Genomic DNA, 23,243 nt, shown 5'->3' with positions numbered 1-23,243 from the left:
GAGAAATGGTCAAAGGCAATAAGTAACTTATATTAGAAAAGGGATTTTATCTAATACAGAACTGGAAAGCCTGCAGTAGCATCTTTATTTTGTGTAACTTGTATATATTTGCTTTCCCTTACTATTTCACCCTTGAATCTGTGGTTTTTCTATTAAATAAACCTTTTGCTTATTTTTACCCCAAGCTGGTCTCTGTTGTGCAAACTGTGTGGTGGGTGTATGCCTAGAGTAAACTGATAACTGAGGGGTTGGTTTCATGCTTTTGAGAATGATGAACCAGAGTTGAAAAGTCCAAGTGTCTCATAGCTAATAATACAGGGAGGGTGGATTAGGGGAGACTCGGGACTGGAAGGGATTCTGGTGCCAACCTGCAAGGAGTAACGAGGCTGGTGGAAAGCAGGGTGAGGCCTTGTGCTTGATGGCAGACTACTGGTGTCAGTGATCTGAGCCATAGCAGCACAGCATTAAGGCACCCCCAGGTTACAGGGCAGGGCCGTGACAGAACCCCTTACTGGTCTGGATGATTCACAAAACATCAGAGATGCATCCCATATTGCTCCAGAGGGAACGCACCAGAAGGCATATTGCCTCCCGAGTACTCAGCCTCTTCATGCCCCCTATCCATGCCCTTTTCTAGAGCACACAATCATGCATGCTTGCTATTACTCTCCTTCTCCGGACTACACAGCTGCTGCATGCCTGCTGTTATTCCCTCTTGTATACAAGCGTACAGCTGACACAAATCTTAACTCTGTCCCATGTGTAGTAAATATCTCCCAAGCCAGTAAAAACTAGGAATATGAAAATGTTCAGTACAGAGGTTGCAATGTGCACTTCTTTATACCTGATTGGAATAATGTCTTTGTTTTATTACAGGGCAGTGTAAAGTTTATAATGTCCGTAACTATTTATTACCTTGCTCAAAAGTACTTGGGTTTTGTTACATAAGTATTGGCATACATGTGAGGTGATAGGTAACAACTACATTGTTGTGACTTTGCAACCTAGCCTGGTTTTTGAAATTAAGCTTTTTAGTTTGGGAAAACTCTTAGTGTTCGGGTCATTGTGAGAAACTGTCAAGAAACATTGTTGCAGTAAAATGTATCTTCTATTAATCTCTCTTTTAAAACAACTGGCATGAGGTAGATTTGGAAGATAGTGTCATCTTTTTGTAAAAACAAACAATTCTTCACACATCCTTTATAATGGATATAAATGAATGAAAACTAAAGATCAAATGTCTGATCTTACAAGTTATTTCAGAACAGCTTTTTAAAAAGAAAGGCAATTGGGATAGATTCAGTTTTAAAGATGTCAGATGCAATAAGAAATTTGGCCTCATGAATTACTCCTACTATACATAAACTTAAGTCAGACATCATGAATTACTTATAAAGGCTAGTTTAAGATCAATAAATGGCTTGCTATGCATACAGAAGCATTTTCACCCATTTTATAATATACTGGCATCGTGGCTTTCTGTGAATGAGAGCCTATCCAAGTCTAAGTCTCAAATTGCAAAATTGCTTATCCTGAAGGCTTTTAAAAATCTCATTTAAAGATCTGGATTTTGCTGAGAATAAGAGATCTCCTGCAAGCAGTAGACAGATGTCAGCACTGAGGAAGTGAGAAAACACTGTAGCGAGGGGGATGCATAGGAGAAGTAGCCACAAGAGAGATTCAAATTATTACTAGTTTAAGGAAACCTGATGCAGATTATTCAATGTCATCAGATGAATGAACTATAGATGAGGTGTTGAATGACTTGATTGGTTATTTCCTTGTTTACAGTTTTCATTGGTGTGATACCCTCTGGTGACATTAACTCAAAAGCTAACAATTATTGGCAAGGGAGTTGTATATGGATGTATACCCTATCTACATTAGAGAAATCTGCACTACTTTAACTACGTCACCCAAATGTACCAATGTAAAATGGGTTTACAGTGGTGCAGTTTACATCATTAATTTACTGGATTAATTCATACAAGTATAAACCGTATTGTAGTGAGGTGGAGTAGCCTCCCTCTGACGCTGACAGGGAGGAATCGCTCCATGCCCCCGGGTGGGTGGAGCAAGGCCAGGACTGTCCCTTGCACTGGAAGCAGAGGGGCAGAACAGGAAGTATAAGAGACAGGGCCTCCAGCTCAGTCGATGGAGTGCCATACCAACCCTTGCCGCTGGAGGAATACTTTGAGGAGCTGCCACCAGGCAACTACTCCAAGGAGCTGCTGGAACTGCTGGCTGCTGAGTACTCTGAGGAGCCTGAGGTCCCATGAATGACGAAGCCCTATGAACAGGTAGGGGTAGGAAGTAGCTCAGGGAAACCAGATATTAGTCTGGTTGTGTTGTTGAAACCACAGTCAGCATGTTTCAGCAGGATCCCTGCTGACCCAGTGGTGGGATTCCACACCACTAGTAGGGCCCTGGGCTGGGACATGGTGGAGTAGACTGGGCCCGGGTTCCCCTACCCTCTGTCGCCAACCCCACCCTTGGGGTGGCAGCCTACCCACCGTAGGCCGGACGGCCTGTGTCTGGATGCTGCCTGCCCCAACCAGAGGGCTGGCTACAGACTGCTGTTGCTCTGCCCTGCCCAGAGGGCTTGAGCCTGACTGTGGTGGTTGTCTGGCCCAGCCAGGGAGCTGGCTAAAGACTTCCAGTTGCCCTGTCCCAAGGTGCCAGGCCTTTAGACTCTTTACTGATTTACCTTGCTAATCCCCTGTTGGTTAGCTCTCAGCTGCTAGGTGACGTAGCGAGGCAGAATGGTCTCCCTCTGGTGCTGATGGGGAGGAACACTGAAAGCCACCACACCTATTTATACATCAGTTCAGTGTGTCTACACAAGGGGTTTGCATTGGAGTGACTATGGGTTAAAATATTCAAAAGCCAGTAAGTCACATAGGCATTTAATTTATTTTACTTTATATCAATGTAGTTGTGCCAGTGTAAATTTCTCTATTGTAGGCAGGGCCATAGATTAGGTATGTATATTCATCTTTGTATACATTCAATATAATTGAAATTTACAAAAAAATCAGGGTAGTGACATCAGTGACTTTAGTAGGGGAAAAAACAACCATCAAAAAGAGTAACAACTCATTAATTAAATGGAATACATAATAATTCTAGAGAATTACCTTAAGCCTAGGCTGTATAATCATATATTTTATAGCTGTTAAAGTTATCAAGAGACTATTAGCAGTTAAATGTGGCATTTGTAATTTCTAGCCTTAAAATGCTTGTGTTAAACAGCTCACATTTTAACTCTGAGATGGTTTCATGTGGCTGTGGTAGATTTGTTACAGGCATATGCAATCAATTAGGGTGGCCACCTGATAAACAAGATGAAAAAACATATCCAATTTAAGTGGTAAATGAGGCAGGGATATGGTGGGGGAAATTAGCATGTGATTATGTAGTTGAAGACTATATCACTGCATAAAAAAACTACAGTAGAGTGTTGAGATTCTGCAGACAACATTGACTCTGGCATTTCATGATTTTTAGTACTTTTCATGCAGTTGTTGTTTCTGTTTATTTATGATAGCACTCACTATCTTCTAGGTACTTTCCAAACACCCAACAGGGATAATTTCACAAGCTAAGGACAGACAGTAGACAGAGGCTAGAGAAAGGGGAACAACAGTAGGCAACATACAATGAACTGACTTCACTTAAGAAGTTCATTGTAAGAAGCATAGCAAAACTGGGACTTTAAGAGGAACTTAAATGTGGACAAGATAGGGGTGGTGCTCAGGGTCATACCAAACATACAAGGACAGGTGGAAGAAAAGGCATGGAAGCGATTGTATGACAAGGTAAGGAGCAGGCACAGTAGAAGGGTGAGGGCTATGCAAAGGTTGACAAATGAGGATACACTTTGATCTGTACAGTTTGTGAACAGTAGAGCTGGTTGAAAATGCAGACCATTTTTCTCAATTTTCTTTTGTTGAAATTTGACATTTTTGAGAAATGTTGACCACTCTCTAAGCTGTCAAAAGAAAGCAAAAATAATTTTTGCAAAATTTCAGAATTTTTCTACCAGCTCTATCAAACAGCTCTTGTTTCTTTCATAACACATTAATGACACATGAAGAGATACACACATACATTATGCCTCTTGGGGCTCGTCTACACTGGGGGGGGGGGGGGGGATCGATCCAAGATACTTCGACTTCAGCTACGCTATTTGCGTAGCTGAAGTTGCGTATCTTGGATTGAATTACCTGGGGTCCAGATGGCGCGGGATTGACGGCCGCGGCTCGCCCGTCGACTGCGCTACCGCCGCTCGCTCTGGTGGAGTTTCGGAGTCGATGGTGAGCGCGTTCGGGGATCGATATATCGCGTCTTAGCGAGACGCGATATATCGATCCCGGATAAATCGATTGCTACCTGCCGATACGGCAGGTGGTGAAGACGTACCCTTAGCGTATACTTTTACCAGGATTTGCTGAAGCAAACATGTTGCTGCATTGCTTAAATTTTCTATAGCACAAGAAAAATGCATGGCTTGTACTTTTCTATTCATACCAGTAGACTTTCCTGAGAATACTTATGAGTGTGCTGTTGGCATAGGCACAGTAAATATCAAAGACTGTAAATCCTGTCAAAGATGTTAAGTATCAGTAATTCACCATGTAAATGCTACTGATATTTCTAAGGTGTTTGGGCTGCTGAGGCTAAGAGCTGTAGAGTTTCTTTTTTTCTTTTGAATTATTCAGGATTTCCCAATCCAGAGTTTGCAGCATAGTTGCCCCTAGAATGTTATTCATGTGTTACCCTCATGGATGTTCTGATCTATTTCAAACCCAATGTTACCAATGTTCATGTTTAAATTCTTGTATCGTTTTAAAATATTATGAAGTACTCCATTTCATTGTTATAGTATGTAGACTTTAAATATTTTCTTTGGTGCTTCATGTAAAATTTCCATGTTTCAGTGGACATTCAAGTTTTCAAACTGTTTTATATAAATCAAGCAAAAATGTGGTGTCATACAGAGACATCACCAGGGACTTTGGAGGATTACAGTCCAACATATTCTGGCTTCACACCTAACATTCTGCAATCATTTTGACCGATCTCAGTACCAGAAAAATGTTTGCAGACTGAATGAAACTCAGAAGAACCAAATAAATAAGTATGAAGAGGCTGGTGGAAGAAATGGCTTATGAGAAAAGATGAAAAGCTTCTGAAAATCAGACCACTTAGCCTTCATCCAGTCTCATGAAAAAAGTTACATTACTGAGGTATGGGGGACTTTTGTCCCCCAAATGCATTCTGAAACTAAGTACAACTCGTTAATATCTTAAGTAAAAAAACAACCACCACCCTTAATTTAACTAGCAAATTGAAAGACGTAGCAGGAGTCTCATTCAGTGTGAGCCTATATGCAATTTTGACACATCAGCATCAATGTGGAGTGATCAGCAGATACAAATTCACTGTGTTCTTCATATTGTTTATGGCAATTCAGGTCAGCTGCTTTGGGCAAATGTGGCAGTGACCACTGCAGAGTTTAAGTGATCCCATGGTGACTGGTTTGGGCAGTATCCAGGGATCAGAGTGCTGCTTTGATGGGCGTGGTGAGATGAAAAGTGCCAAGGATTCTTCTCTTTATATGTGTGTCTCTGAGTCGTTCTCCTAGATTACATGCAACAAACTCCTTCTTTGTCTTGTTTGAGGTGCTAAGTAGGATTGTTGCTGACCCAAATGATGAAACTTGCAATGCCAACAAGATTAAGCAGGCTGAAGAAAGGAACCACGGGCCACCTATTTATCTGGTCCCTGCAGGAGTACATTATTGTAAGATGGCCCCAGTTATTGACTCCATTTTTAGTGTCATCGTAGTGGAGAATTCTGTTGGCTTTCTTTTTGTCTCCTTCCACAATCGTGTCATGATGCATCATGGATAACATTTTTACAGACTTTTCCTTCTTTGACAAATAGGAAACCAGAGTGAGTAACCCAGAAAACCTGAACACTGAGTTTTTTTTTCTCTCTGAGATGTGGATGCATCTCATTGGGTATATCTGGCTTATTTTATTGGATTGTTCCAATTTTTTCTGAGAAGATCTTCAGCAAGCTGAATACTGATCAAGTTATCTCCAACTCATAGACTTTAAGGTCAGAAGGGACCATCATGATCATCTAGTCTGACCTTCTGCACATTGCAGACCACAGAACCTCACCCACCCACTCCTGTACTAGACCCCTAACACCCGGCTATTAACAGGAACATGGTCTTCATTCTCAGAGCAATTCTCAACATGATCTGGCACAAATCACTATCGCCTAATACATTGTTATAACACACAACGACTCACTTTCAGGATTGCAAATCCATTTTTTAAGGTCAGAAGCAGACTATCGTGCCCGTTTGTTCACCATCTTGAATTGCACAACACAGAAAATCTCCTCAAAAGTCTCCTGAGTCTGCAGTGTTTGGAGCTCAAAACCTAGACCGAAAATTCCCTCAAGAAGCCAGGCAGAGAGAGCCATCATCCGTGTACTCTGTTGCATATATCTAACAAGCCTGGATTTGAAGGGACCAACCTTCCTCGAGTACCTTCTACCTTAGAATGACTATATGCAGCACCCATTGTCACTGCAATGCATTATCAATTAGCATATGCTAACTATTACGATAAAAGATACTCATTAGAAGCAAATGTGTATATAGAACTAGTAAAAATGCAGGATAACAGGGCAACACATTTGGGGTACATTTGTACCTCACATACTTTTTTTTTTTTTTTTTTTGGTAGCAATGTTTTTCATACTATTTTCCCCCCCCTCCAATTGTATACATGTGCGTAGGTGACTATGTCTTAAAATAACATAGTTGGATGGTCACTAGTTGATGAGTTGTTGCTCCCCATGATCATGTATGTTGCGAGATTATCCCATGAATGTGGATGAGAGGTAGGTGCCGAAATTAAAATAAGTAATCAAACTGTGACCATGGTTGGGGAAGTGCAGATAGGGCTACAAATGCCCTTTTTTTTTTTTTTTTTTTTTTAAACTTTCTGCTACCAAGGAAAGTGCCTAATTTCCTATTGTATGCATAGCTAGCCACCATAATCTCTTATTTTGTGGCTATTTTGCTCTCTGCACAGTTGCAATTGACTACAGCTACAGCAAAGCATTACAGAATCTTGTCCTAACTGTATAGAAAACAATACATCTACTATAAACACTAAATACTTCAAGTTATCACTAGTTTCCTGTTCTTCTGTTTTGCAATGGCATTCCACTTTCTTATTAAAAGAACTATGCTGTTGTCTGTATCATGTCCCAGCCTCGCACTGAGATTCCAATACATAAACAATAATACCCCTTCATGGGTGGGAATTGAAAGAAAGTTAATGAAACTGATCACCATATTGGGGCCTTCAGGATACTCATCCTACCTTACAGAGAAAAAAATATCTTCTATTTAGTGGCAACCAGGAGAATATGGATTGTTGTGTCCAATAGATTCTATTTTCATCCCCGACCCCATATAAAAAGCCAATATCGGGGGGAGGGGGTAATTCTGATTTACAGATTGTCAACCAACCAATGATATGGAGAGAATGGACAGGGAGGTTGTGACAGACGATACCCCTATATTCACCCCTTTTACAGGATTATGATAAATTTTGTATGATAAAAGTATGCCTTGTGAGGTATCATTTGAAAAATCATAATTTGTTGATCATTATTGTCCTGGTAAATTGTGTGGCAACATTGCTTGTAAAATTATAGGATTCCTCTGTATGGTATAACTAGACATGATCCAAGTCTGGGGAAGCAGCCAGAAATTAGTTCCCCCAGAGACGAAAGGCCAGCCAGTGCCTCAGCCAGGTGTCAGCGAAATCCAATAGACCACCCCCTGATTAAGTGGCCATTCTTTGTCAGGAAAGAGGGTGTGGGTTAAAATCTACATATTGACAAAGAAACAGATGGGGGTTCCCTTTGACTTTGTCTCCTGGACCTCAGCTGGAGATGGTTCTTGAAGAAGAGAAAGAGCTATAAATGGAGAGAGGAGGCACCCCAAATAACTTCTCCTCGTCTTTTTACCCACGACATCAACAACACCCGAAGAACATAAAAAACAGCATTGGACTGGGGGAGAGATCCTGACTGAAAGGAGGTCAGCCGGTAAGACTGATGAGACATGTGGTGAGAGAGAATTTTGCTTTGAATGCACTTCTTTTGGTAAGTTAGTCATTAGTTGTGTTTTTACTTTACTATTCTCTTAAACCGATTACTTCTCCTTGGTGAGGAAATATTGCCGGAATCTTAGTGCGCTTTTTAGATCATCCCGTGGGACAACCAACATGATCTTCATTGGCCACCAAATCCAGGAAAAGTCTCGGGAGCAAAATCAGGACCGGTACATAGCCTTCGTCGATTTGACAAAGGCCTTTGACTCTGTCAATCATGAAGCCCTGTGGAAGTTGTTGGCCAGATTTGGCTGTCCTCCAAAATTTATTAAGGTCCTAAGGCTTCTCAAGGATCAGATACCTGCTACAGTTCTCTGTAATGGCCTTGAGATGGAACCTTTTGTCATCAAAACTGGGGGTAAGCAAGGATACGTTATTGCCCCAACCGTGTTCTCCATCTATTTAGCAATCATTTTGGTCCTCGTTAAAGATCACCTCCCAATGAAAAAAGAACAGGAGTACTTGTGGCACCTTAGAGATGAAGTTGACATTCAATACAGAATGGATGGGTGACTCTTTAATCTTCCATGTCTCCACTTGAAGTCTAAAGTCTTCAGGGCATCCATTACTGATCTTCAGTATGCTGATGACTGTGTCATTCTTGTGCACTGAGAATGACCTTCAGTCCATACTGGATTTTCTTGCACAAGCTTACTGAAGCCTAGGACTCTCACTCAATATAGAGAAGACTAAAGTGCTCTATCAACCTGCTTCAGGCCTTGCACGTGACCCACCACAAATCACCATTGAGGGTCAGACTTTGGAGAAAGTCGAGCATTTTTGGTAGCCAACTTTCTCAAAACACAAAAATCGATAGTGAGATCCAGCACAGGATCCAATGCACAAGTGCTTCCTTTGGGAAATTGCTTTGATGCGTTTTCACAGACTGTGACCTATGGCAGGACACCAAGATCCAGATCTATAAGTCCCTACACTCCTCTATGGATGCGAAACCTGGGTGACTATCATCAGCACCTCAAGAGTCTGGAGCGGTACCACAAACGATGCTTCTGGAAGATCCTTTGCATCTAGTGGCAAGATGGCCGCACTAATGCCAGCATCCTCGCTGAAGCCAATGTCACCAGCATTGAAGCAATGATCCTCATGCACCAACTCCACAGGGCTGGACATTGTGTGTGGATGCCAGACTTTCGCCTCCAAAAACAAGTCCTCTACTCTCGGCTCACCCATGGTCAGAGATCCCATGGTGGTCAGAGGAAACGCTACAAAGACACACTGAAAGCGTATCTTAAGAAAACTGATGTGGACATCACAAGCTGCGAGGAGCAAACCCCCAACCAACCCCAATGGTGCCGTATCTTCCATCAGGCAGTGGTCTGCTTCGAGGAAAAGCACCTTTCCCTTGGGGGGGGGGGGGGGGGAGAGGGGAGAGAGAGAGGGGGGGGGGGGGAACCACACACACACACACACACAACACTCTTCCAGCAGGCAGCTGATCTGCCATAAAATGTCTGTACCTACTGCAGGCAGATTTGCGGTTCCAGGATCAGACTCCTGAGTCATCTCAGGACCCATATGTAAATCCGTGGTAGAGATCATCCTCAAATTGAGGGATCGCCAATCAATCAATTTACTTCTATTTTCTTGTCATCAATTCTGACTTTTATGCCTTATTACTTTTAATCATTTAAAATCTATCTGTAGTTAATAAACTTATTTTACTGTTTTATCTAAACCACTGTGTTTGGACTGAGGTGTTTGGGAAATGTCATTTGAGATGATAAAATTGGTGCATATCGTTTTCTATTAATAAATGACTGAGGTTTATATGTATTGTTCAGGAGAAGGCTGGGCAGCACAAGAAATACATTTCTGGAGGAAAGTCAGGGACTGGGCATTTGTTGGTGTTTCTCTGCAGTGTAATTCATGAGTGGCTGGCCATAGCACTCATACAGTATAACTGGGAGTAATTTACATGCTGGAGGCTGTGTGTGAGTAGACCAAGAGTGGTAGTTTTCATAGCAAAATGGTGTAAAGTGCACTCCAGGTTGGCGAATTGAGGGAACACAGCTGTTCATCAGTCCAAATTGTACCCTGGATAATGTCACAGAGGCATATAATGATTAGTTGGTGACGATGCGGGGGATAGTTCCATTCCAGGTCCCACAACATCTGTTTAACCTCTTGGCCAAGCAATATGGCAACATATGCAGCTAAAATATTTATTGACCTATTATTTTTATTCAGGTGTGCTGGACACTGCCTGACACCCTGATGTACAAAATATAGTGGAGACCCATGTCTGTCTCATGACAAAAAAAAGACTCTTGGGGTCTTGAAGATATTTCTAAGTCCTGGGATAAAGAGTTGGAGCGTTCTATAAAGGCTCCATAATTGTCAATTGTATGCCATAATGCAAAAGATGTTTCTGTAGATTTACACTTAATTCAACAGCAACAAAATATTTAGAATGTACTAGACACTGCAACAACTAGATTGAAGGAAGAGCTACAATCCTGTTACATGGTAAAGACAGGAGCACATTTTGGCACATGTGGGAATTTCTCCAGTTAAACATCTATGGAAAGATTCTAGAATTAAAATGATTTGGGGCTTTAGCAATCAAACACTGCTCAAGAACTGCATGGTAGGATGAATTTAAGCCTCTCAGTAACAGTGTTCATGTGATCTGAGACCATCCATGATCACAAAGCAAATACTTTTACAGAAGTGGAAAAGTAAATCAAGGCACAGAATAGAACAATGGTACTCTGACTTCTCTGACCAAGTGGCCAAAGACAGGGCCACCTTTGCCACAGGGATCAACTGTACAAGTTGAAGAAATCTGGACTCTGCTTTTAGAAACATTTAAGTAAGGAACTCCATGGCCAGTCCAGACCTCTTCTTCCTCACCCTTGACTCCTCACCCACTTCATTTTTTCCCCTTGCTGTCACACATCCCACCCCTACCTTGTCTGCGTTGTCCCCTTATTTGTAAAGCACTGAATTATTTATTTCTATTTCTGTTGTGCTTAGGAGCCCTAGTCATGGACGCAGGACCCCAAGCATAGAACAGTTAGTCCCTGCCCTGAAGAGCATACAATTTGAATAGACAGGATTGACACAGGGTGAAGGAAGAGGTAGAGCATATAAGCAGAAGAAACTAAGTGATGGCAGCAAGCAGCATGTAAGTGTCATGGTTGGTTTATTTGTTTGTTTTTTATTTTGTGAGTTTAGTTAGGAGGCAATAAGATAAAGAGAAGGCAAGAAGAGTATAAAGATGATGCTCAGGTGAAGAAAACATGAGGGAGGTGGAGAGAAGGGAAAAGGTTGGAGAAAATCAGCCAATCAGCTCAGGGCAGAGAAAGTCCATTCATAACAGTAGTAATGGTCTCCAAAGGACCAAAGAAGACTTTAGCAGCTTCCGCTCCTATCAGCTGGAGTCTCTGGCTGGCTTTTTGATTTTTATAGTTTCATATTAAGGTTGTTAAAAATGATGGTTGCATATGAATGTTAACACATTACAGATGGTAATTTTAGGTTTATACTTTTCATTTTTTTGTATTGTGATGTTTGTACTGAAAAGTAAAAATGACTAAACCTTTTATTAAGAGAAAAAAAATTACAGCCTGCATCTCTGAATGCTGCACCACAGTCTCGCATTTAAATTCTAACCATGTCGAAGATAGCTATTTCATAAAATAGCAACTTTTGGTGTTTTCATAACTCATTTTTGTGGTTGAAATGTGCCAGCAATGGAAATGGAGTATAATTTTTGCCCCAAAGTATTCAATGGTTAAAAACAACATATGTATCTTATTGAGCAAAATACTTGAAATACACCTGAAATATTTGAGACCTCCTGCTCCTCTCAATTGCAAAAATTGCTTGTTGGTCTAAATTTCAAATGATTTTCTAACCAATACTAATGACTGCTAATCCAAAACGCATTTTAATCTGTGAAACTCTTGAACTCTGAGGCAAATGGACTGGAGACTATCATGAGTTAAATTCACAGCAGGAATTGGCTGGGAATCATCAGTTTTCACTAATCAGACGAGCTTTTAATCTAACACGTGCTAATAAGATCCAAGTCAAAAGAACAGAGAGAATTTATATTGTATGGGTTTTTAATTTGTTCCCCCATGGGTTCCCTTATTTCTCACTTAGGAGGAAGAAGGATTCCCTCACATGTCCATTCTTTTAAAATTTCCACCCTCATCTTCCTTTGAGTCCATCAGTGCTGTTTCATAATTGGCCTTGGGGACCACAGCAAATGATATGAAGCAGTCCCTACCAGCTTCTGGTAGTCAGAGTTTAGGGACACCCAGAGCTTGGGGTTACATCCCTGACCATCTTGGCTAATAGTCATTAATGGAGCTACCCTCCATTACTTATCTAATTCTTTTTTAAACCCAGTTACACTTTGGTTAAAAATCTTTCCCTACAGCCCTAATCCTGTTCTATACAGTACTCAATTTCCAGAGCTGGGACTAGAACCCTGGAGGCTTGACTCCAGTTCTGTCTGCCCTAACCACTAAACCCCCAGTTCCCTCCCTAGGCCAACCTTCTTATCTGAGGAGATTGTGCTCAGTTATTAATCCTGATCTCCATTTTACCACAAATTATTGTTGATTTTTTTTACTGAGGTAGTCCCTAAGACCCCAGAAAGGACTGGGACCAACACACCTTTGTAGTAGGAGCAGTAGAGACAGAGAGGAAGATGCAGTTCCTGAACTGAATTGCTTCAGTCTGAAAAGACAAGGTAGGCAAACAAGGATAGGTTGACAACAAACAAGCAAGTGGCTTGAGGTGATAAGACCATATCTCTGATATTTTTCCTGTTTTAAGCTGTTACTGTTTTTCCTAATTTATTTTAAACCTTTATTTACTACTTTAACGTATTTTATTTTTGCCCTTCTCTGTTCTCTCTCTCTCTCTCTCTCTGTGTTTTATCTATTTTATTAATATTTCCCTATATTAGTTTTAGATTGAAAACTACCATCTCTAACACACACATTTTTATTTCAAGTTTTTCATTCAAGTTTTTTCAATTTTGTTTGTGGGGAAATTTTTGAAACAAAACTAAAGGAAAATTTCAGCAGAGGGAGGGAGCCTGGCATGGCTCTCTCCACAACTGCTCTGGCAGCTTCAGGCATGTCCAAGGTGGTGTGTGCTGCTGCTGCTTTGGCAGGTGTGGGCCCGCCTCTTTGTAGTGCTCGTGTTCAGTTATTTGTCATGCTGCCTCACCAATGCTAATGACAGCAGGGAAATGGTGCCCCCTGAATAGCCTCTTCTGCTCCCTAACCCCCTGATTATCTCTGAGCTGCTCCTGCTGCTAATGGTTCTCCGCAGGCAGGGAGCTCTTCAAGAAATTATATATAAACACAAGTTGCATGAGGCAAGCTGATGCTGAGAAATAAGAAAAAGATCTCAGAAAAGAAAAATTTAATGTTTAATAACAACAAGTTAAATCTGGGGTCCCTATGTTGTGTTAGAGCCCAGAGACTAGACCAGGGGTCAGCAACCTTTCAGAAGTGTTGTGCCGAGTCTTCATTTATTCACTCTAATTTAAGGTTTCGCATGCCAGTAATACATTTTAACGTTTTTAAGTCTCTTTCTAGAAGTCTATAATATATAACTAAACTATTGTATGTAAAGTAAATAAGGTTTTTAAAATGTTTAAGAAGCTTAATTTAAAATTAAATTAAAATGCAGAGCCCCCTGGACCGGTGGCCAGGACCCGGGCAGTGTGAGTGCCATTGAAAATCAGCTCGCGTGCCGTTGGTTGCCTACCCTTGCACTAGAGTTTGGGGTGGGGGGGGAAAGGAGGGGTTAAAAGTGAGTCATAATTCTCCTTTTCTCCCCTGCTAGCAGACTGGGTTTATTAGAAAATGTGGATATAATTGATGGTAACTACATAGTAAATAAATGCTTCCTATGAAAACTTGCGGCTCCACAGCTTTGGATGTGGAACCTCTGCAAGATTTTGTGATGAACATGTTGGGCCCCAAGTATAATTCAGAAATAGGCTCTGCTGTCTCCTGCTATTCCAGATCTCACCTGCTGGGGATTTACCTGTTGTGAGAGAGTCCACAATGGGCATAGAGTAGGCATTGCTCCCTGGTGACTTCTCACTGGTAAATGGCCCTTCAAGGGCTGTAGTTAGCTGATGTATGTTTGAGCAGCCCACAAGCTGCATTAATCTTTTCTGAGGCTGGGTGTAGAACCTGGATCAGAGAGTCCTAACCAGATCCTTTCTAGTGCCCCCCATCAGAGAAATTCTTTGTTCAAACTCCACAAGGAAACATAAAGCTAATACAGCTTGATCCTGCTCCCACCTAATTCAATGGGAGCTTTACTACTGATTTCAGTGGGAGCAGGATTGGATCAGATTCTTAACCCATTATCTCCTCCATACCAAGAAACAATGATGGAAACTGGGCCATGCACATTATGTCCCAAGAACTTCTTCACTGTATTTATGGACACAATTGTGAAAATAAAGGTCATCTATCATTTTTGCGGAAATGCCATGAAGGTTCAAAGTGCCCTCAACTCCTGTTGAATTCAGTGGGAGGCAAATGCACTCAATTGCAGGATTGGTCCCTAAAAGCATTAATATTGTCTCTGCCTTATTGCTAGTGTTTCAGTTATTTTCAAGACAAGCAGGACTGAGGCCCAATACCTCATATAATGGAAGATCAGACTAAATGAGAATGGAAGCATTCCCATGCATTCAGTTTGGTTCTAGCAGCTGAATTCCACTGCTGTTTATAGCACAGGTACTTGTTAAGAAAGGAAGTCTTTAAGAATTTTTGTCCATCGTGAATCTTGTACTTCACCAAACACATCTAAAAGGCTTATATAACTCCAGAATAATACCTCTGATTGCCATGTTCAGTCTTGCTCTTATTTTTCACACAGCTGGCTGGTATGTAATTTTTAATAGCTATTCTTAGCTGTGGCAGGAACAATGTGCAGCATTTGCTGCAAAATGTTTATTTGCTTGACGGGACAATCGTTTACTTGTCAATTGGTGAAGCAATAATTATAACAGGACACAAGGATTTTTGGTAAATAGTTTCTTCACTTGCTGTGGGTTGTTGATTGATGTAACCTCTTATCGTTTGAAGGCTCAGTTATCAGAATGGTTTGCTAGACTCTTTTGGAATGATCCTTGAATATTCTGCCAGAAATGTTTGTTTTGATGAACATCAATTAAATATGAAGATGTAACGGGGGAAAAAGATGCCTTGACTTTGTAGGCATATAAGGAACAAATTAGTTTGGTTTTGGGAAGCACAGTTTCCCATTAAATCAGATAAGTTTTTCTTTACATAGAGTGAATTCGATAAGATGAACAGAAAGGACAGATTCTTTAGTCAAGTTGAGTGTATTTGGAGTGGGGAGGGGAAGGTGGCTTTAAGCCACCTTTGCAGATCCAGGGAACAGCTGGAGAACAATCCAATCCCTGAAGTAAATTGGAACACCTTAGGGCTGCTTCATCTTATGGCTGGTTGCCCACCCAAAGGGCCCTTCTGGTAGCTGGGAATCATCCTTCACACACACACACACATCCCTTTCCTATCCTGGGGGTAAGGTTGGAGCTGTCATGGGCTCTGTGCAGCTTGGGTTTTCCCTTTCTACAAGAGGTGTCCGCAGGCTTTTTAAGAGGAGGCAAAGTAGCCAGAGCAAGGGCCAGAAGCTGGCTCAGTATGAGAGAGATTGCTGCTCCCCATGAGTTAATCTTGTGCCATTGCAGAATTATCCACCATTTGCAAAGGAAGTGCTCTTTTATTGACTGAGTTTTATCTCTGAATTTGCTCATCATGTTTCCTAAAAGGAAAAGTAAGCTGTCCTTTTTAATGACATTAACTACATCAATATGAGAAGTTCAAAGTCTAGTCCAAATAAAATAAGAGTTGGGACAAATCTTTGTTTACCTTCTAAAATTAAACAACATAATCCTTTGTTCACTTACAAATTGGTTCAGATAAGTTTCTCTTTTTCTGCCTCATTCTCTCCAGCTCCCAAGTTGGTAATGGCTCCTTTCCTTCCTCCACCCCATCCTTGCAACAACTACATGACCCTACTCTCTCCCAGTGACCTTCCAATAGGTTTAGTGCCCTTGTCTATTATTTGCTAGTAGCACTTGGTGGCTCCTCCTCCCTCCCCCACTTAGTGAGGGGAGGTAATACAGGGCTTCCTGGAATGTTAAATGTAAGGTGAAAGTGAGAACTATGGAGATCGAGGAGTGTAACAGGGTGGCTTGCCCCTTTTTAATGACCAGAGATCTGGGGCCAGCCAAACCTAGTTACTAAGCAGGCACACCTGAGCAGCAATCAAGTGATTTCCCTATAAGACCAGCAGGAAGCTGCAGAGAAGGGGTGGGGAGCTGAGGAAACTATAGAGAAACTGCAGAGAGTGAGAGAGACTCCTTTCAGGAAGACCCTGAGACCAGGGGAGTTGCCCTATTTAGGAAGGCTGGGTTTACACTCCTAAAGCAATTGAGATTGAATACGGGGCCCAAAGCGTTAAAGGTGTTAACATGACCCTCTAACTGTCCAACATTAAATAGTTTTAAACAAGGTTTAGGGTTTGGTATACAGACCTTAGCTTGTTTAATACCCCCAGCAAACACCATTAAAATATTTTTTTCAACCTTTTATTAGAGATGATAAAGGGGGGACCACACTGGAAATGTGAAGTATTAAGTAAGGCTTTCATTATATCTGCATCCCTTATTCCTTTACCCTTTAGCTGGACAGAGGTTTTAGAAGGAAAACTCCCTAGTTGACAGTCTCTCAGATGGTAATAGTTCTTTTTGGAAAAGAGAAAATGTTATTTGAGATGGATTGGAGCTGTCATAGTTGCTGTTAAAGTGCAATTCTATTTCATAGAATACAAAGCAAGACAGACACACACACAAAAGGGGAAAGAGAAGAACAGAAAAGAAGCTGTGCTTTCTATTTGTCTTTGGTGTTGACTTTCACTTGTAGTCTCACTGCTGAAAGGCATAGGCACAGCCCATGGTCTCATTAGCCACTCCAAGACCTAGGCAAACTCGTACCAGTGTTGGGCTGTTTATGGCATTGCTTTTAGCTGCCTGTTCATGGTCACAGACTTACAGCAGTGTTGAAAAATACACAGTCTTGGAGTGTTGAGCGAGACTCTTATTAGACAAAAGGAGAGAGGAGGGGAAGAAAGTGAACCCTTGGAGGGTGAGAAGGAGACACAAAGTCTCACATCCCAGATACTGTTTGGAATTTAGCCAGAACTGGTGGAAGTAATGGTGTCGTGGGCCCCTCTTTCTGGCCTAATCTGAAGAAGAGTGGGAGTGGCAGCCATGGTGGTGAATCTTGCTCCTTCCCCTTTCTGCCAGCCAGTGTTGCAGTAGCCAGCTTTTCCCCAAAAGGAGCGATGGATAGAATAGCTTATCCATTCATTATTTTGTTCACCAAATAGGCCTAATTTTAGTTCTCTGATTTTGGTCCCACAATTCTCATTTTACCAGGCATGATCTTAACACAGTCCTTGAATTGTATCAGGAGGCCTTTTTGTTTGGATTAATTCAAACTTTGTTTCCCTTTTGCACCTTTTCCCATTAACATTTATCATTATATGTGATTGAAACATTTCATAAACTTTAATCCACTTTCCCACAGTTGAACTCACAATTACAGTAAATTTTTAGGCCCAGTTATTACAACAGATGTCAGGGGTGTTGGGGAGACTTCAGCGAGTAAAGGAAATGTGACCCAGCTCCAAGAAGCAGGAATGGGGGCTCCCTACCCAAGGTGGAGTGACTCTGAACTGGGGTAGGGACCAAAGTGTGTTAGGACTAAATAAATTGCACCTCAGAAGATGAGTGTGTTTATCACCTTTGGACTGTAATCTGGAGTTTTTGAGGTGTCCAAGAAGGGAAATTGAAGCAGGGCATCATAGAGCCAACCCAGGCTATGAGGAGGCACTCCACAAGGGCCAGCCACCTCTGCTGGCAGGCCAGGTGCCAGCTCATGCCAAGGCCACTGGGCCTCACTAAACACTGACAAGTGCATAAGTGGAAACCAGTCTGACTCACCTGGGTGTTTGGTATTCATAAAATACATATTACAATTATAAGAATGCATTTAGTGTTTAAAGTTTATGAAATGCTGCATATATTAATCTTACCTTATAACATGGGATACAGATATTAAATGTTACTTATAAGTGCTTGCTCTGTAATTAGAAACATGTTTGTGTAGACTGTATATCCACTCTGTCAGGGGAGAAGCATTAACAAGTGTGAAATACTAGTTTACCACAAGAGGTTTTGTCTCTTCCCCCTTAAAAAGGTCAATAGACACCACTCAAACCATTGTGGAATATCAGTGAACAAAAGACTTTGTTGATTGCTTCCCGCACACCCGTGAAGAGGGTATGTGCATAAGCGCTCATCCCATCACCACTTGAATGCTGGGGGAAGGGAATAAAAATCCCTGTTAAGGAGAAATTGTTATCCCTATACTGCTTGAACTCTGAGGGGCAAAGATTTCTAAGCATGAGGAAAAGGTCTCCAGCTGTTTAGCTTGGGTTAGTCCTAAAAGACATAGAAAGCTTGTACATTATAGCAGCTACAGTCATCTTTTGGAACCTAAGACTGTATCTCATTTGTGTGTATATGTGTGCCTGCTTTAACCTGATTAAAAAAAACTTATTCTCTTTCCTAGTTAATAAATCTTTAATTACTTTATTACAGGATTGGCTACAAGCATTGTCTTTGGTGAGAGATCTAGCATGCACTTGACCTGGGGTAAATGACTGGTCATTTGGGAGTAACCTGCCCCATTCCCTTTCAGGTCTAATCATTATTTTCTGTTTACTTTTTTTCCTTATCTCCATAGGGTTAGTTCTTTATGATTTCTTCCTCTTTGACACCAGATTATCCTCTGTCCATGATATGTTTGTCTGGAAAATTCCAACTTAATGACTGAATATATGTACTCTGAGTATTTAAAAATACTTCCTCCTCTCCCTGTTCCTATACGTGAGATTGTGGATCCAGTTCAGGTAACATACCTCCCTTTCCCCTGCCCCTTAAGTGGACACTCATCCCTAACCCACACAACAAGTCATATCCTATATTTGCTCTGCAGTTGATATTGGAGGTAGTCCTATGTGTTGATCAAGGGCAGGATATAACCAATATGTTTTCTTTATTTCCATCACTTGATTCATTTCCTCAGGCTAGCCCTAGGTTTTCTTGGGTCTTCATAGTAAGTAACATCCTCCTCATTTATAACTAACTCTATCTAAGTTTACGTACTTATGAAACCAAAACCCTGGCAACTTTATGAAATTGCCCTCAGGATGTGACTAGATACCCCCTCACCTAGCTGTAAGGCTTTGCAGCTTCTAGTTACTCCTGACCTCCTTGCTCCTGGTAAGCCAGGAGATGGACCCATATGTATGTGGTGCAGGATTCTTGGAAAAGTGGACCACCTGCAGTCACATAAGTTTTATAAATCTAAGGCTATCATTTCATTTTCTTCCCCTTGTACAGAAGAAGCACCAGCAGGAAAAAAGCCACTTTAATTTACTGCATTTTTGAGTTTTATTGTAATTTCAAATAACTTTATGAAATGAGACTGCATCACAGAAGGCCTGTCACAAACAGGCTACTGCAGGATGCCACCTCTAGCATCATTGTGACAGCTAAAGTGCACCACCATTGACTGGCTGTTACAACCCATTTAGTGGAAGAGCCAGGAATACAATCTAAGTTTCCCGAATCATAGTCCAATACCTTACCTGCTGGACAATGTCCTTCTTAACAATTTGCTGAAGGCCTGGCATTGTGGAACTGAAATGATTTACCTATTTTTATTTCAAGGATAGGGAACTCTGGCACAGCTGAGGGCTCACACCCCAGCTTTTTGTGCACAAACCTGTTTGCAAAGATTTAAACTGAAACTCTTTGGAAATTCCACAAAGCTGTGGCTTTATGTTAGAGAGATTCCTGGAAGATAAACAGAAGTCTGCTCTGTACAGGAATACTGATTTGAAAGGATTTTGCTTCCCCTCTGCTTACCAGTCTATGTCCCCTCTTAAATTATAGACTTGTAAAATGTAGCCTATACTCTCCTCTATATTTCCCCCTTCATGCTGAAGTTAATCTCAAGATTCCTGCTCAAATGGTGGTAACAACAATATTAATGGCTGTCTATTTAAAAATAGAAATTTTAATAAGTACACTTCTACCTCGATATAACGCTGTCCTCGGGAGCCAAAAAATCTTACCGCGTTATAGGTGAAACCGCGTTATATTGAACTTACTTTGATCCACCGGAGTGCGCAGCCCCCCCCCCCCCCGGAGCACTGCTTTATCGCGTTATATCCGAAGTCGTGTTATATCGGGTCACGTTATATCGAGGTAGCGGTGTAATTGCTAATTTAGGTGAGTTCTGGGTTCCATACAAACCTTTTGCATAACCCTGCCTCAAAGATACAAGCTACATATGGCTGTAAGAAAATGTATTTCCCATCATTTAGCATTCCCGTCTGCTTTAATTGGATAAAATATTATTTTTCATTTCCTGTCCCTAAGCTGTTTTGTGTTTTGTATAGTGTTGCTGAATCTGTCTTCAGTCTTCCAAACAAAAGTGACTGTTTCTGAGCTAAAAATCTGTAGTTTTTTTATTCTGAGTCGAATTGAGACTTGGGAAACATATCATACTGTGTAAGTCCATCAATGCTATAATCTAACAGTTGTTTGATCAACTCTAACAGCAGACACATACTGAATTTTTTGATGCATTTATTAAGATCCCTGTACTGACTTATGTTAAATGGAAATATTTTTGTTTTCCAAAAATCGGAGTGATAGGAGAAGATTGTAAGTAGCAACGGTATATATATATATATTTCTAAGGAGATTTCCTGTAGCAAGTATTCAAGGACCATGTGGTCTTTACAGGTGTGAAAATAAGATTGTGGGGAAAATGTGCTACTTTAGCTTTGAAGGAGTTGAGTGAAAATGAAGAAGTGGGCTTGAAACTAAACAGAGCTCATCAGCTAATCAGGCTGATTAGGGGGCCTATAAAAGAGGCCTCCCAGCCAAGCAGCGGCCCTAGCAGCGAGCAGCAGCCCCCAGGAGCCGGCCAACAGGGCTGCTAACAGGGGAGTTTAAGTGGGAGTGAGTCTCATTGGAGGAGAAGGTATCTGTACTTGCGTCTGTCTTTGTAGTGCTTGTATGTGTAGAGGCCTGTAGGGGCAGTGTGCCGAGCCCTGATTAGGGGGCGGAGCTTGGCTGATTAGGGGGCCTATAAAAGAGGCCTCCCAGCCAAGCAGCGGCCCTAGCAGCGAGCGGCTGGCCCCCAGGAGCCGGCCAACAGGGCTGCTAACAGGGGAGTTTAAGTGGGAGTTTACAGGGGGAGGTGGAAGGGGAGGCAGGCGGGCGCGGTGTTCGGTGTGCTCTGTTTCCCCAGAGGCTGCAGGCAGAGACCATAGCAGCCATGAGCCAAGCAGCAGGGGACACAATGCAGATGAAAGCATGTAGCAGCTGCGGTATGTATATAGTCCTAGCAGGGGCACCTGATCAGAGGTGTGTCTGTATGAAATGCCACCTAATTGCCCTGTTAGAGGAAAAGGTCCGAGGGTTGGAGATGCAGGTAGAGACCCTGGTAGAGTTTAGAAGGGGGTTTGAGCAGCTAATGGAGCAAAGGCAAGGGGTGGCTGAAGGGGAATGCTCGGGGGTGCAGATGGAAGCGGGGGCTATGGTCTGTGAGAGGGGAATGTCAGGGGGAGAACAAGAGCAGTGGAAGCATGTGACCATGAGAAGCAGGCCAAGGAAAAGGAGGGCAAGTGAGGGGGAAATAGAACTCAGGAACAGATTTGGGTGTTTGGCTAATGAGGAAGGGACGCAGCAGGTGGTAACTGATGGTGGGAGGCAGAGGAAGAAAAGAAGGGCAGCTAGTCCAATAGACGGGGGAGGAGTTGATGGAAACAGCATCAATACTCGGCCCCAGGAGGATACAGGATGGTAATAGGGGGACTATAAGGGAAAATAGAGACGGACAGGAGTTACGGCCGCAGGGAACAGGGGATAGATTAGTAGATTGCGCTGCCCCCAGGCAAAGGCAGGTTTATGTGATTGGGGACTCCGTACTGAGGAGGTTAGACAGGCCTGTGACCAGAGCGGACCCAGAAAACAGAAGGGTGTGCTGTCTGCCGGGCGCTAAGATACGGGATGTGGACCTGCGGTTGAAAAGGATCCTAAAAGGAGCAGGTAAGAACCCCTTGATCGTCCTTCACGTAGGAACGAATGACACGGCTAGGTTCTCGCTAGAGAGAATCAAGGGAGATTATGCCAGGCTGGGGAAGACGCTAAAGGAAGTCGAGGCTCAGATTATCTTCAGTGGGATTCTGCCTGTTCCTAGAGAAGGACAGCAAAGGGCAGACAGAATTGTGAGGATAAATAGCTGGCTAAGGGAGTGGTGCTGTAAGGAGGGCTTTGGGATGTATGGCCACTGGGAGGCTTTCGGGGACAGACAGCTGTTCTCACGGGATGGACTTCACCTGAGTAGGGAAGGAAATAGACTTCTGGGAGGGAGGCTGGCTCATCTCATCAAAAGGGCTTTAAACTAGGAACTTGGGGGAGACGGTTGGGAGATGTCCAGTTAATCTCCACGCCAGATTCCAACACTGAAAAAAAGGGCAAAGAGATAAGCACAGATATAGGTAGGGGTAGGGAATTGGACATTAGAAGGAGGGGGCAGATGGACAGTACGGGGTCCGTACCAAACTGCATAACTAATGGGAGAAAGGATAGACAGCATACGGTAAGATGTTTATACACAAATGCGAGAAGCCTAGGTAACAAAATGGAGGAATTGGAGCTCCTGGTCCAAGAAATGAAACCTGATATCGTAGGAATAACCGAAACATGGTGGAACGGTAGTCATGACTGGAGTACAGGTATGGAAGGGTATGTGCTGTTTAGGAATGACCGGAAAAAAGGTAAAGGTGGGGGTGTGGCATTGTATGTCAATAATGAGCTAAAATGTAAAGAAATAATAAGTGATGGAA

This window comes from Emys orbicularis, chromosome 6, assembly GCF_028017835.1.
Source record: "Emys orbicularis isolate rEmyOrb1 chromosome 6, rEmyOrb1.hap1, whole genome shotgun sequence".
NCBI lineage: Eukaryota > Metazoa > Chordata > Testudines > Emydidae > Emys > Emys orbicularis.
Note: the sequence above shows the minus strand (reverse complement) of the source record.